Source organism: Paramormyrops kingsleyae, chromosome 1 (genome assembly GCF_048594095.1).
Source record: "Paramormyrops kingsleyae isolate MSU_618 chromosome 1, PKINGS_0.4, whole genome shotgun sequence".
Taxonomy (NCBI): Eukaryota; Metazoa; Chordata; class Actinopteri; order Osteoglossiformes; family Mormyridae; genus Paramormyrops; species Paramormyrops kingsleyae.
In genome coordinates, this window is record NC_132797.1 from 42,323,086 (window position 1) to 42,340,098 (window position 17,013).

The 17,013-nt window shown below is 44.5% G+C and overlaps 1 long non-coding RNA gene across 1 annotated transcript; it reads left to right on the top strand.

Annotated features, from left to right (window-relative positions):
- Positions 1–631: 631 nt before the first annotated feature.
- LOC140578725 (uncharacterized) lies at positions 632–2,190 on the top strand. The gene is made up of 3 exons (XR_011982997.1): positions 632–1,342; positions 1,608–1,924; positions 2,061–2,190. It is a non-coding gene; the product is annotated as an uncharacterized lncRNA (long non-coding RNA).
- The last annotated feature ends 14,823 nt before the right edge of the window (positions 2,191–17,013 follow it).

Below are 17,013 nucleotides of genomic sequence, written 5' to 3' on the forward strand. Positions count from 1 at the left end.
ACTTGATGTGCGTGACGAAAAGCCTCTCAAAGCACTTCATAGCAATCAGTGGTACAGCAACAGGATGATAATCTTTGAGACATGTGACTGCTTGCTTTTTGGGCACTGGGATGCTGGTAGTGGTTTTGAGGCATGTGGGTACTATAGCCTCCTGCAGAGGCAAATTAAAGATGTTCGTAGCTGATCAGCACATGACTTCAGTGTGTAGCCTGGTCCTGCTGCCTTGGAGGTGTTGAGATGTTGTTATTATTATTATTATTATTATTAACTGTGACATTATTCTTTTATAGAGGAAGCATGGATGTCAGTTGCAGAAATACTGTGAACTAACCAGGGCTGCCTGCAAAAGAAAAACTGAAGCTGGGACATCATCTTCAAATGTCAAACAAATGAAGCTTGAAGAAACAAGACAAATCTCTCAGAAAACAGTGGATAACGCTGTACTCCGCTTCGTAGTTCAAGGTCTCCAGCCCTTCTCCCTTGTTGAACAGCCTTCATTCCAAAGCCTTGTCCTGGATTTGCAGCCAAAGTGTGTGGTAATGTCTCGATCTACGGTGCGGCGCAAGATTGATGCAGCCACAACAATCATGAAGGAACAAGTGAAAGAAGCAATGAGGGAGACTGCATACATTGCCACAACAACTGATTGCTGGACTGTGAGAAGGAGGAGTTTCATCGGTGTAACAGCACATTGGCTGGATCCATGCAGTTTTGAGAGGCATTCTGTTGCTCTTGCATGCAAACGGTTAAAGGGTCCTCATACATTTGATGCTTTGGCAGGTGCAATGAATGACATACACACAGAGTATGAAATTCGTCAGAAAATAGTCAGAACCACAACTGACAATGGTTCAAATTTTATTAAAGCTTTTCGTGAGTTCGGACTAGAAGAAAACAACGACGCCGCTGAAGAGGCAACTGAGGAAAAAGCAACTGATGAAGATTGCTCTGATGATGAAGAGACAGAAGTGAAATTTGTTGATGTTGATGCAATTATGGCTGAAGATGATGGCCTTCAGTACCAACTGCCAAAGCATCATCGGTGCGCCTGTCATTTGCTGAATTTGGTTTCCACAGTGGATGTCGAGAATGCAAACAGGGCAGAGGCCTACAAGAAACTCTCAAGGTCAGCCTTCTCTAATAAACAGGCTCTCTGGAATAAGAGTTCAAGGTCTACTACTGCTGCAGAGACCGTTGAGAAGCACTGTAAGCTTCATCTGGTACAGCCCAATGCAACAAGATGGAATTCCTTTTATTTGGCTGTGGAGCGCATAGTGAGAATCCTCAAAGATCAAGGAGAAGGGCCTATGAGAGCTGTCTGTACTGCTCTCAAAATTCCTATGTAAGTAACAAATGTCCGGGATCTTCTATTTGTCTTATTGCCTACATAAATGCTTGCCTCATCACCTGGTCAGGTCACCTTTTGTGCATTATATGCAAATAAGTAGCAAAAAACAAGGAACAGTTATAGAATGATTTTATAAAGCTAATTCCTGTGTGATCTGAAATTACCCATTTGTGAGGGTGCTTTAATGTATTAGTTATTTTATGTACATTGGAGGAAAATTTATTTGTTTTTTTACGATTGGTCTTTTTTTTTGTGTTAGGTACAGTCCAGCTGACATAGCCTTTTTGGGTGAATACACCACCACCATGAGCCCAGTTGCAAAGACAATAAATATATTGCAAGGAGAATCCAACATTCAGATGGCATGGCTGCTCCCTATAATCACGACCCTTGTGACCAAACTTGACAAAATGAGAGCATAGCTGAGATTCTGCAAGCCGCTAGTTGATGCCCTCCTAGATGGTTTGAGGAAACAGTTTGGAGATATGATCTTTGATCCTGAACTAGTTGCAGCAGCCATTCTTCATCCGAAGTTTAAAACCTCCTGGACCAGTGATGAAGAGGTCCTTAGACTCGGTAAGAAATATCCAATCGTTTCCTAATTTTGCCTATTCTTTGAAAGACAAAACCTAAATTGTAGTTGCATAAGCTTGCAGCTTAATGACAATGTTCTATAAAAATTATGATTAATCTATAATTGTTTCTGATTTAGGCCACAGTTACATTAAGGAGCATCTTCCTGACCATGATGAGGGTGTTCGGTCTGCTGACAACTCCTTAACTACTTCTGATGAAGATGATTTCTTCTCTAATATCAAGCATACACAGACACAGAAGATAACATAAGAACATAAGAACATAAGAAATTTACAAACGAGAGGAGGCCATTCGGCCCATCAAGCTCGTTTGGGGAGAACTTAGCTAATATCTCAGAGTTGTTAAAATCTTATCTAGCTCTGATTTAAAGGAACCCATGGTTTTAGCTTCCACTACAATAGCAGGAAGACTATTCCATACTCTGACTACACGCTGTGTAAAGAAGTGCTTCCTCAAATTTGTTTTAAAATGTTCTCCCGCTAATTTCCACTTATGGCCACGAGTTCTAGTATTTAGACTAATATTGAAATAGTCATTTGGCTGAACAGCATCCAGACCCGTTAGAATCTTATAGACCTGAATCATATCCCCCCTTAGTCTCCTTTGCTCAAGGCTGAACAGATTCAGTTCCGCTAACCTCTCCTCGTAAGACATTCCTCTAAGACCAGGAATCATTCTCGTAGCTCTTCGTTGCACCTTTTCTAAGGCAGCAATGTCCTTCTTGAGGTATGGTGACCAAACCTGCACACAGTATTCTAGGTGGGGTCTTACCAAGGAATTATATAAGTGTAACATCACCTCCCTTGACTTAAACTCCACACATCTAGAGATATAACCCAACATTCTGTTCGCCTTTTTTATTGCTTCCCCACATTGGCGAGAGTGGGACATCGAAGCATCAACATACATACCGAGATCTTTCTCGTAATCAGCTACCTTTATTTCAGTGGAACCCATAAAATATCTGTACTGTATATTTCTGCTCCCTGCATGGATTACCTTACATTTATCTGTGTTAAATTTCATCTGCCAAGTATCAGCCCATTCGCTAATTAAATCCAGATCCCGTTGAAGCCTCTCTGCTGCTAGATTAGTATCTGCTACCCCGCCCACCTTAGTGTCGTCTGCAAATTTAACCAGTTTACTGTATGTATTCGTGTCAATATCATTAATGTAAATTAGGAACAATAGTGGTCCTAAAATTGAACCCTGCGGTACCCCACTATAAACGGAGGCCCACTGTGACATAGTGCCTCTAATAACTACTCGCTGCTTCCTATCAGTTAGCCAGTTTTTGATCCAAGCTGCCACAGTTCCTAAAATTCCTGCAGCTTTAAGCTTTAACAAGAGCCGTTTGTGGGGGACAACATCAAAGGCTTTCTGGAAATCTAAGTAAATCACATCATAGGCCTTTTTGTGATCAATTTCACTTGTAGCTTCCTCAAAGAACTCAAGCAGATTCGTTAAGCAGGATCTACCTCTCCTAAATCCATGTTGGCTATCCTTTATAATGTTATTTGCATCTAGGTAATCTACCATTTTCACTTGAATTATAGCTTCCATTATTTTTCCAGTAATGCTAGTTAAACTGATTGGCCTATAGTTTGCTGGATTACTTCTATCCCCTTTTTTGAATATGGGTGTTATATTAGCATGCTTCCAATCTGATGGTACCACACCCGCAGATAACGATTTCTGGAATATTAAAGTCAAAGGTTGGCTAATAATATCCCTCATCTCTTTCAAGACTAAAGGTAAGATGCCATCAGGCCCCTGCGATTTATTTATTTTGAGTTTAGCTAGGCTTAGTATCACATCAACCTCAGTTATACATATATTGGTCATAGACGATGCTGTATTCGTATTAATTGGTGGTAAATTACTTGTGTTCTCTATTGTGAACACCCTTGAAAAATAATCATTAAACTCGTTTACCATATCAATTTCGTTATCAATTATAAGGCCCTTACTATCCTGCAAATTAGTGATTTCAGCTTTTAGTGCTCTCTTAGAGTTAAAATATTGGAAGAAACCTTTACTGTCATGCTTAGCCTCCAATGCAATTTTTCTTTCTACATCCCTCTTTGATAGTCTAATGTCATTTTTTAACTCTGCCTGTAGACTTAGATACTCCTGTTTGATTTTGAAATCATTAGTTATTTTCCAGTTGTGGAACAGAGCCCTTTTCCTCCTGACTTTATTCTTAATTTCCTTAGTAAACCACCTTGGTTGTCGTTTCCTAGATTTAGTTTTGCTGGAAACAGGTATGAAGTCCTCTTGCACTTGCAACAATGTGCTTTTGAAAAATTCCCATGCCTCTTCAACTGTTTTGCTATTTAACTCTGTCCAGTTTACAGTTTCTAATTTCCGTCTCATACCATTAAAGTTAGCCTTCCTAACATTGTATACTTTTAATTTAGACTTTGCTCTTCGGACACTAAAATTAACCTCGAATTTAACCATGTTATGATCACTACCGTACAATGGGTCTAAAACCTCTAATTTTCCAATCCTATCCTGGTTATTACAAAAAACGAGATCAAGAAGGGCTTCTCCCCTGGTAGGAGTATTAACAAACTGAGTAAAAAAACAATCCTGTACTAATTCCACCATCTCAAGTTCATTTACAGAAGAGCCAGAGACTGTGTCCCACTGTATCCCAGGTAAATTAAAATCACCCATAACCACCACATCATTTTTATTACTCATAATCCTGATATCATCATATAATATTCTGCTTTCCTCTACAGCTACATTAGGTGCCCTATAACAAACCCCGACAATTAGGCCATTTGAATCTTTAGCATCAAGTTTGATCCATACAGCTTCTGAATTTTTATTTTTATCAGTGAGATCCCTTGCCTGCAAGTTTTCTTTTACGTATACTGCAACACCACCTCCCTTCTTGCCTATCCGGTCTCTACGGAACAACGTATAACCATCCATATTATATTCATCACCATCATTGTCACTCATCCATGTTTCAGTTATTCCTATAATGTCGTAATTGTCTGAAGAAATTAAAGCCTCTAAGTCATTAATTTTGTTTCTAATACTCCTAGCATTCAAATACAGACCACTAATGGTAGGCCTTTTACAGTGTCTACTTTTAATATTTATTTGGGCTTTCCGTCTCTCCCCACATAAATTCATAACTGACCTCCCTGCCCCCCCAGTCCCTAGTTTAAACATTCCTCAACTATTCTGCACATACGCCTCCCCAATACACTGGTTCCCCTATGGTTCAGATGCAACCCGTCCGGCTTGAACAGGTCCCACCTGTTCCAGAAGGTCTTCCAGTGCCCCATAAACCTGAACCCCTCTTTCCTACACCACCATTTTAGCCACGCATTTAATCCCCTTATCTCAGCTAATTTTGCCTGACTTGCATGTGGCACGGGAAGTATTCCAGAGAATACCACCGTGGATGTTCTGCTTCTAAGCTTATCCGCGACTTCTATAAATTTATCTTGCAGAACAGCCCTTCTGCCCTTTCCTATGTCATTGGTGCCAACATGCACCACGACCACTGGATCCACCCCGGCTGGGGCCAAAAGCCTGTCCACTCGATCTGGAAGGTCCCCTACCTGGGCACCAGGCAGGCAAGACACCGTACGGGACTCTCTATCACGGGTGCACACATAACTATCTACACCTCTTATAATTGAATCCCCTACTACCACAACCTCCCTCCTACTGGGGTTAGGTGGCTCCTTGGTGCCCAAGGGCCCACCTGCCTCCCCAGTCTCTTCCGGCTCTAAAGCTGGAAGCACCTGAAAGCGGTTAGAAACCGTTACTTCAGGTGATGCCGCCTCTGTGAACTGTGTACGCCCTTTTCTACGTCTATGACCTACGTTCACCCAGCTCTCTCGACCTACCTGTTCATCATTCTCCCCCCTCCCCGCTTGTGACGTACACATAGTCTCCCTAGAAGACGTATTAACTCTCTCCTTTAACTCATTGCTATGCTGGATGAGAGCCAGTCGCTCCTCTAGGTCACGAACCTGGACCATGAGTGAGTCAACTAACCCACATCGCTCGCAGACGAAGTCCGACTGGACGCAAGCATCCAGAAGGGCAAACATCTTGCAAACACAACACTGAGTTGGCCCCATAATTACCTAACTCACTATGTCCCCGTCCTTTACTCCCAGCCCAGTATATTAATAGAGATTATTTAAACTTTTAGTTGATCTAATTAACGTATAGTTAAAACAAAGTGCCGAGTACACTAAAGCACTAAATTAACACTTGCGTTAAATCGGTACTTTATTATAAATTATCCGGCAGCGTCAGCGATAACAACCTTTACATTTTACTTTTAAAATAACCAAATTTACAATTACTTACCCGAGATTAACTTCCTGCTGAACCACGTTTAGCTAAACTAAAGCGAAGTTGCTCTAGGGAGGCCAAAAAACCACAAAAACCCTCTCAAAGCAGGCTACTGCCGGAGCGGGAAAAAAAGTGGAAAATGTCCTCCCGGCCCCGACCGGCGACCGAGCAAAGCTCCGGAGCAACTGACCTTTTAGAGTTAATGTTACCGATGTTTGATAATATTACCCGCGGGTGTTTGATGCGAAGGACGTAAACAGAAACGCCGCTCGCGCCCGCAGCTGTCGGTAACACTCACAAGGACAGACAAGTACACACGTAAAAATAAGAGTAAAAAATGAAAACAACAACCACCCACGTAACCGTGCTGGCACACAAACGCTCAAATATACCTTTACAGATAATTCAAATCAAATCAACCGCTTCAACAGGCACACAACACAACACAAGTGCACACAGCGACTACACCACTCCCGATCAGTACAGCAATCCCAGCAGCCTCTACAGCAATCCCAGCAATCCCAGCAGCCTCACTCAAACAGTTAACCAAACAGTTAGATGCATACCTAACATGTGCAGCTGAAGGTGTAACTATGTTGACCACTTATCCTGCTGTATGTAATCTGTCACTGAAGCTAAACACAGCCCTGCCTGCCTCAGCAGCATGTGAGAGACTTTTTAGTACAGCTGGATTGATCTTTAGGCCAAGACGGGCAGCAATCAGCCCATGCAACTTTGAGAACCAGCTTCTGCTTAAGCTAAATAAGGACTTTTACAAATTTGAGTAATTTGACCACACTGGGATTGTTTTGACTTGTTAAAAATAAATTACTTTCTTTGTCAGCTTGTGTTGTGTTTCATTCTGTAACATTTTACTAATTTCTTATTCTAGAGGTTCTATAAGCTAGTCAGAGGCATTAGGTATTGTGTGTGTTGTGCCAATAATGCAACAATGCGGTGAAAGAAAATGTACTTTTAATACTTAAGTATTTTTAAAAGCAAGTACTTCAGTACTTTAACTTAAGTAAAAATTTGACTGCACGACTTTCACTTGTATTGGAGTAACATTTGACCAGTGGTATCTGTACTTTCACTTAAGTAATGAATGTGAGTACTTTGTCCACCTCTGGATTTTTTACAGATTTCTCAGCATGTCTCGGGAATCATCTACAGTTCGGGAAATCAAAGCAGCCCGCTGCCAAGGTGTTAAGGGGGCGGTATCTTGCGACCACAGTGGTTGCTCTGTTAAGGCACGGGGTGAGGATGCTGGAACACCGCAAGCAGATCCTCCTTGGTCCGATGGTGCACTTTGTGTCGTGGAAACCCCAAGTCGCTCAAATTCCAGTTGTCCAGTCGGCTGGTGCTGCATGCTTTCCGTTGCTAGCTCCGCTTCAATTTTTTCAGCCGCAGTGACCAGCAATTCATCATCAGCCGTGTCTATTAAAGAACAGTCACTGTTAAGCATTTCATACAGAAAAACCAATGATACAGGGTAAGCAATATAGGTCAACGTACCGTTAAAACTGTCCGCTCTTTTCCATTTATGGCTAACTTGCTGGGGTCCGGGCCCTTCACGATTATCTCTGAAAATAACCGCTGGCGTGCATGGCAGTTCGTCGTCGTTAGCTGCAACTGTGAGCAAAAACAATTTCAGTCTTTTGTCACATTTAATCAGTAAAATCCATAGCTATGTTCGAAAACTTACCGCTATTCCAATCCTCTGTATCATAGTTTTGCCAGGATCTTTACATCATGGAAAATTCTTGGTCAAAATAACAATAATATATTTTCACAGCAGAAAAAATCTATAACAGCAATTGTAAAATACATTTAAATGAAAATGTAGCTTACCTCGGGAGTTCCATTTTCCAACGTTGATATGTCGTAGATCAGAAAATGAAGTGTCCGCTTCTTTCGCTCCTTGACGTGAGTGTTAATGTGGACCTAGCGCTCGCCCCCTTAATAAGCCCTAGCTTGGTGGGGGTATACTTGTCATCTGGTTTACCAATCAATATTCTTTGTTTGATGTACGGTTTCAGGAAGAATATCGGTGCTGGTTTATGACATTACGACAAATGGATAATTGTCTTGTGAGCCGGTCTATCCCTGCGCCAGGCGTCAACAGGTGCGTGGCCCCCCGCTGTTTCACTGACCCTGGTGTGAACCCCTTTAGCAAAATAAGAACAGTAGACAGCCCCACCTAGCGGTATGTGCTGAGACCGTACCACACCCATGCTTCTAAATTTATGTTAAAAACACATAGATTCATTCCCTAAAACTTATCGTCTAGGCTGTTCACATACATTGTATTAAACATTGTATTAAAAAAGCACGTTCATGTTAAAGAGAATTATTTCTAGTTTAAAACTAGTGGCATGCCGGCTTTAACCACAAAATAATATACCCATTGCATTATTCTAACACGGTATGTTGCTAAATACCGTTCACTAGCTCCTACAGCTATTAAATGTATTTAAATAAAATCGGGGCATCTTTTTTAAAATAAAACTAACAAAATACAAGTAAATGCATCTAGGTCGCCAACTGAACGTGTGTCTGCGTGAGTGCGCCTGCGTCACGCGTGCTGCCCGCACGGGGCAATCATTTGTCGCGCAAGTTTTGAACGGTGCGGTATCACACGGCCGAGCTGCGGGGCTAAAATGTTTGCTGGTTAAATGTTTTCTTCAACCTAACACTGGTAAATATCGCTAAAAGTTTTTCTTCTTCTTCTTTAAACACGGTGCTTAAATGTAATGGGTTTAAAATGTTTGTGCTTGTTTAAAAGTTAAAAGTTTGGGACTTGTGTTGTTTGTGCTTAAAATACGGTGTTTTATCTTGACAGTGTTTCGCTCGGGCATGTCTCTACTTGTTTAAATTCCGTCTGCTTTTCTTTCTTTCTTTTAAAAGTTAAAGTTTGGGACTCGTGTCGTTTGTTTAAAATACGGTGTTTCGCTCGGCATGTCTCTACTTGTTTAAATTCCGCCTGCTTTTCTTTCTTTCTTTTTAAATGTAACACTAAAGTTTTGCCCTAGCTTACGTTCATCCTGCTATATGTTTTATTATTCCTTAAAACGTTATTAAAAATAACACATTAATAAAATACATGTAATGTATTTTTATTCTATTAAAGTTTAACAACCCCCAAACCATACGACCCCCTATCGGCAACACGTGGCATAAGCATGTATGATATCATTTGGCCAAAACCTCTCCCCCCCGACCAATCAGAACAAAGGATATGCCCACATCCCGCTTATGACGTCATAGATGGGCAAGAGCTTAAAGCTCCGCCCAATGTACCACATAACCTTTTTTGCCAATGATCTGTATTTGCTGCATTGGTCCTTTTCTTAGACCCTTTGTGTTAATCAAGGTAAAGGTTAAGTTTCTGTAGGTAAGATAAATCACTTATCACAAGAATTTAAGTGTTCAAACATATGTCTTAGATAATACATACAACTATAGGTTATGCCCTTCATGTTTGGCAAGGGTTAGGGGCAATGTCTGACGTGCAATTTAAGATTTTAAGTTTATTGGCATAGTCTAAAGCAGACACTACTGTTTCTGTTTGCAACTAGAAATCTCATATGAGCGTCGTCCAACAGGGTTTATTTTATTTTTTTTTCCATTTTTTGAAAGTAACAGTATTAATGTTGACATTGACATTGCTCTTTGAAATAAATGTATTTGATTTGATTGTTTTGATTGCTTTTTTTTGCATAATATTCACAATAGCACATATCTTAAGCAGCTGTCTATAGCCCTGACTGAGGAAAAATTCAGTTCATTGCAATCAATACTGACTGATATTTTTGGAAATGTATAGTTGTATTATCTACTGTGTCTGTCTACAGGAAACTGTGAGAAGTTAAAATAACAACATAAACAGAAAATTATTGTAATTTCCAAATTTCTTTTTTTACTGTAACAGTTTTAATTCAGAAATATGCTGTATTTCTGGTTTACAGAAAACTACCGTAAAGTAATTTTACGTATGAGTACCGTAAAAATAACGGTATATTGTTGGCGTCTTTGCTGCCGGCTCTTTACTGTTATTTTACAGGATTTTTTTTTACAATGTAGCTCTTGATTTAAAGGAATCCAGGGTTTTAGCTTGCACTACACTAGCAGGAAGACTATTCCATGCTCTAACTACACGCTGTGTAAAGGAAGTGTTTTCTCAAATTCAGTTTAAAATGTTCTCCTGCTAATTTCCACCTATGGCCATGAGTTCTAGTATTTAAACTAATATTAAAGTAGCCATTTGGCTGAACACCATCCAGACCTGTTAGAATCTTACATACTTGGATCATGTCCCCCCATAATCTCTCTGGCTAAACAGATTCAGCTCAGCTAATCTCTCCTCATAAGACATTCCTCTAAGACCAAGAATCATTCTTGAAGCCCTACATTGAACCTTTTCCAAGGCAGCAATGTCCTTTTTAAGATATAATGACCAAACTTGCACACAATATTCTAGGTGGGGTCTTACCAAGGACTTGTATAATTGTAGCTGGTTTAATTGTATAATTAAACTCCACACACCTAGAGATGTAACCCAACATCCTATTGGCCTTTTTTATTGCTTCCCCACACTGGCAAGAGTGGGACATGGAAGCATCAACATACACACCGAGGTCTTTTTCATAATCAGCTACCTTTATTTCAGTGGAACCCATAAAATATCTGTACTTTATATTTCTGCTTCGTGCATGGATTACCTTACAGTTATCTACGTTAAATTTCATCTGCCAGGTATCAGCTCAGTCACTAATTAAATCAAGATCCCGTTGTAGCATCTGTGCTGCTAATTTAGTATCTGCTACACCACCCACCTTGGTGTCGTCTGCAAATGTAACTCTCTGGGGTCGACGGCATCGCCAGCGATGCCGCGTATCTTTCTCATGTATTCCAATTCATAACTCGCTGAAATCTTATTGTAGAAAATTAAAAAAATTCTGATTAAATCCATAATCTGTCTTCTTTTCAAAACGTCCATTGTCGGAAGTATTAAAGTTTTTAAAATTATGTGAAATTGGTAAAAAAAAAAGTAAACCATGTCACCTTACTTTGTTTTACGTGCATTGGGGGCGCGTAGTGCCACCCTCACCTGAAGATCGCTATTCACATTTGTACCCAAGACTTTGGTGATAAGATATCTTGGATCAAAACAAACTGTCAAGCACGCCGACTGGAGAAACAGGAGCAGAGAGGTGAGGAAGCAGGGAATGAGGGATTTATTGTAAGAACACATAAGGCAAGCCACAAAACTGACGTGAAACTTCAATGACCGGACTGGGGAAAACATCCCTAAGGCAGACTTAGATACAGGTGGACGAAAGATAATCAGAATCAGCTGGTGAACACCGGGAATCCACACGGGGTTAATGAGTGGGCGTGGCACACAGAAGGAGCGGACAATTGGGGCAGGACAGAACCCCCCCCCAAAGGCGCGCACTCCGGGCGCACCTAAGGGGAGCGAAGCAACGGAGATCAGGGACATAACAGCACCTGGGGGAACAAAAAACAACAACCTCAACAGGAAACAGCACAGACACACAGAACTGGCACATGGAGGACAATTCAAACAATAAGCCACAAACCTCTGGGAACGCAGACAAACACAAAGACACCAAAGACGGAAACACAGGACCGGGGATCAACAAAGGGGACAATGGAGGGACCACACCAGGGAATAAAGGCATGGAGGGATGAGGAGGAAGCACAGGGGGCACACCCACAGGAGGCACATAGGGACCAGCAGGAGACGTAGACACAGAAGGACGGGAATGACACACAGGAGGCACAAAGGAACCAAACGGAGAGGAAGACACAGAGGGACGGGGAGAAAATGTGGGGGGTACAAAGGGAGTTGATTGCACTGAGGGTCGAGGGGGAAACACACGGGGCACAGAGGGACCAGAGGGGAGCAAAGGCATGGAGGGACGAGGGGCAATCATGGAGGGCACGAAGGAACTAGAAGGGAACGACGGTGAAGCAGGACAGGGAGTGAACACAGGGGGCAAGGGAGCTGAAGGGACCTTCGGTGGGTGGAAGGTGGGGCGCGCTGGAACAGCAGGCCTCCGCAGGGCCGCAACAGGGGCTGATGGGGATGCAGAGGGGGACATCAGAGGGGATGCAGGTGACCGTGAGACCAGAGCCGGGGCTGAAGGGGACGAGGAGGAAGACGATGGGGCAGGTAAAAGGGTTGGTGGAGATGGCGAGGAGGGAGCGGAAGCCATAGCAGGTGGAGGCATTGTCACCACTGGCTCAGGTATTGGTGGCATGCGAGTCTCAGGCAGAGGTACAGTCCTCGCCTGCCTAGGCTCAGGCTCCCGAGGACTCACAGGCGGGGGACCCATCGGAGTCTGTGGGACCTGAACCTGGGGGAGTGGAGGGGGGTCAAGGAATCGACGCCGGTGTCCCCTTCCTCTCCGGGAGACTGAGAGGTGGGAACCCTGCTGGGATCTGCCTTTTCATGATGGTGGGGGAGTCCCCGGGGTAGTCACAAGGGAAATCAAATAGATCCCTGAGGGGTCTCACTCGAGCTCTTCCTCTGACTCCACTGTGGAGGGAGGAGCAGTGGTCTGGAACTCCAGGACCTCCTCGGGGACTAGAGCAATGGGGGTTAAAGGTACGGGGACTGTGATGTGAATGACAAGAATTGGGAGAACTGAGACTGTAGGGTCAGGGCCATCTTGGGGACTGGAACCTCACAGGGCGGCACGTCGGCCATCTTGGGGACTGGAGCCTGGGCCGGGACATCGGGTGTGGGCGGAGCTTGCGGAGCTGGGGCCTCGGGTGTAGCATCTGCAAGACCTGGAGCCACGGGGGACAGGGCAGGGAGCAGTTACCCCTGGCATGGGAACCACGGGACCCCTAGCAGGGACTGGAACCACCGGGAGCAAAGCAGGGACCACAGGGAGCTGAGCCGGAGCCACAGGGAGCTGAGCGGGAGCCACAGGAGCCACGGGGAACTCTACGGGTGGCGCAGGAGCCATGGGGAGCTCTATGGGCGGTGCTGCAGCAGCAGGGGCCGCGGGTGGCGCAGCAGCAGGGTCCTCGGGCAGCGCAGCAGCAGGGGTTTCGGGCGGCACGGCTACCGCCAACTCTGGACCAGCAGGGGGCGCTGCGGGAACCTCGGGGGGCGGAACTGGACTCACCAGTGGGGGTTGCACCTGGGGGGTGGGCGTGACACCTTTATGGGCTGGGCGTGTGCCCATAAAAGCACGGGCTGCGGGGATTGTGGCGGTGGACAGCAAGCCTGTCGACAGGCTTACCTCTTGAACAGGCGTGAGGAGAAAGGGCGCTTCCGGAACTGATGCAGTGGGTTCAGGCACTGCGGGAGCCAGCTGGCTAAAACCAGAGACTGGCGACCCGGGCACGATGAACACCACGGGGTCGATCACAGTGGGTGATATCTCTTTAAAGGCCACGGGGAAGTGAGTGGAACTTGTAGGCAGACAGGCATCCTGCATAAACACAGAAGCAGGCAGTCTCACCTCTGGGGCAGGCGATGCAGCTGCGCAGGCGTCGGGGGCCGGCTCGAGGACGGCGGTGTCCACGGTGATGTTGGGCATCATCGGCGAAGCGGGAGACCCCAGAAGGGCTTTGGACACGCCCCTCTGTCTGCGACCCTTCCGCTTCTGTTGCGGAGTAGATGCAGCAGGGGCGACGGGGAGTTTGGGCTGCCCACAATCCTGATACACCTGCCATACCATTGCTTCTGTGGTCCCGCCTCTTAATCGCGCCAGATTCAGCCATACCTCCTCCACGCAACATGAGGCATCCGACAAGGAGATCTCTTCCAGAATCTCCCTTGAATGGAAAGCCAGGGCTCTGGCAGCTGGATCTTTCCTTACCTCGGACTGTTGGAGCCAGTAAACCACCTCATCAGTCAGCTCGAGGTATTCATCCTCTGTGAGACGAAGCGTTTGTTTGCCGAGTCCGGTCATTCTGTCATGCACGCCTACCGGAGAAACAGGAGCAGGGAGGCGAGGAAGCAGGGAACGAGGGATTAGAACGAGGATAAGAACACATAAGGCAAGCCACAAGACTGACGTGAAACTTCAATGACCGGACTGGGGAAAACATACCTAACGCAGACTTAAATACAGGTGGACGAAAGATAATCAGAAATAGCTGGTGAACACAGGGAATCCACACGGGGTTAATGAGGGGGCGTGGCACACAGAAGGAGTGGACAATCGGGGCAGGACACAAACTGCCACCATTGCTTACTATGTACTTTTATAATGTTTCTGCAAGTGTTCCAAACTGCATTTTGCAATGTCTATACTTTGATATCAAATTACAAACTTAACATAAATCTGACATATTTACAAAATACATTAAAATTGAGATCAGTGTAATGCCAAAACAAACAAATATTTATATATATATATATATATATACATATATACAAAAAGGAATAATGTACAGTGGTACCTTGTTTCTCGAACTTAATCTGTTTCGGACTAAAAAGTTCGAGTTCTGATCGAATTTTTCCCATAAGAAATAATGGAAAACCAAATAATTGGTTCCCGGCCCCCCAAAATTACACCTAAATATGGGATAAAACAAGAAGAGCATTTTTTTCTTAATGGCTTCCAAAATGATAAAGATCTTATCCCAACATTACCCCTTTCCTGCCCCGATCGTCCACTCCTTCCGTGTGCCACGCCCCCTTGTTAACCTCATGTGGGATCCCCATGTGATCAGCTGTTTCTGGTTGTTGTCATTAGTCCTCTGTATTAAGTCCACGTTTCAGTTTGTTTCCCCAGTCCGGTCATTGTGTGCGTTCGACTTGCTTACAGCGCTGGCTTAAAGCAATGCATTCTGATCCTGACGCAATGCATTACGGTTAGATGCATTGCGACCTCTCACCCGGCTGCACGAACTGGAACCGCCTCCGTGACGACACACCTTTGCCCTTATTGGCTGAAGAGTTTAGTTACACGCATGACGTTTGTATCCCAGGCAGTTCCGATGCGTAATCTGCTATTTCTCCCGAATATCATGTAAAGCAGTGAGAACTGGTTTTCAGTTAATTTACCTGGTAAAATAAAGTTTAAATAAATGACATAAATGCTCTAATAGTACATGTAAGTTAGTGGTTTATTTATTGCTAGTTACTGTAATGTTGCGCTGCTTTATTTGGTTAATCATCCAGTCTGAGAAGAAGGCATTCAAGTAAGAATTGCATTGTAGTATGACTCATTTCCTGGCGCGTACAATTTATATTAGGTCAGCGTTCACGGTTCAACTTCTGATATTCAGATCGAGTTCTAGGTCAAACTGGTTTGTTCGACGTTCTAGTGAATTAGAGAACTGAGGTACCACTGTATTTGCCATGTATTAAATCTATGATATTGAATGAAAAGTGTGACCATGCCCCAGTCAGTGAAAGTGTGTTCCCTATCCCTAGACCCCAGAGAGTTCACCAGTTTACTGTATGTATTGGCGTCAATATCCATAATGTAAATTAGGAACAATAATGGTCCTAAAATTGAACCCTGTGGTACCCCACTATGAACGCAGGCCCACTGTGACATTCGTTGGCGTCCTCAGTCTCGGAAGACTATGGAATTTTGCGTCCGGATAGGTTACTCCATGGCTTGATTGCAGCGTCTTTGGTGACTGTAGAGCCCAATTCTGGATGTACAGCTCCTGGTGCAGTTTTGGCAGTTGAAGATGGTGTCTGGTTTCACTGAGGATTTCTCCACATTTTTTCTGCGTTCTCTCCTCTCTGCCCACTGTAGGTGTCGCTTTTGTTTGCAGTTGTTTACACCCGCCTTGACGGTTTGCCTCCACCCACTGCGATCTGCTGCTGCAGCTTCCCATGTTGTGGGGCTGATGTCGCAGGCTTCCATGTCGCGCTTGCAGACGTCTTTATAGCGCAGTGCTGGCCTCCCCACTGGTCTGACGCCAGAGTCCAGTTCTCCGTAGAGGATGTCTTTGGGGAGCCGTCCATCGTCCATCCGGTGAACATGGCCGAGCCAGCGAAGGCGGCTGAGCATAGTGAGCAGAGCATACATGCTGAGGATGCCAGACTTTTCCAGGACAACCGTGTTGGAAATGTGGTCCTGCCATGTGATCCCCAGTATCCTTCGCAGGCAGCGGAGATGGAACGTATTGAGCCTGTGTTCATGGCGAGCGTAAAGGGTCCATGTCTAGCTGGCGTACAAGAGGATGCTGAAGACACAAGCCTGGTAAATACGGATCTTGGTGTTGATGGTCAGCATGGTGTTCTCCCACACCCGTTTGGTGAGGCGTGCCATTGCTCCAGCGGCCTTGCCGATCCGCTTGTCGATTTCAGTATCAAGTGGTAGGTTGCTGCAAATGGTGGAACCCAGATAGATGAACTCCTCCACTACCTCCAGAGTGTGGTCACCAATGCAGATGCTGGGGGTGCTGCTGACATCCTGACTCATAATGTTGGTCTTCTTGAGGCTGATGGTAAGGCCGAAAGCACTGCTAGCATGAGCGAAGCCGTTAATGAGTCGCTGGAGGGCTTCCTCAGTGTGGGTTGCTAGCGCTGCGTCAACTACCTGCTGCTTCCTGTCTGTTAACCAGATTTTGATCCAAGCCGCTACAGTTCCTGAAATCCCTGCCGCTTTGAGCTTAAGCAAGAGCCAGTTGTGGGGGACAACATCAAAGGCCTTCTGGAAATCTAAGTAGATCACATCGTAGGCTTTTTTGTGGAGGCAGTTCGACGAAGATGTCAACAAGGT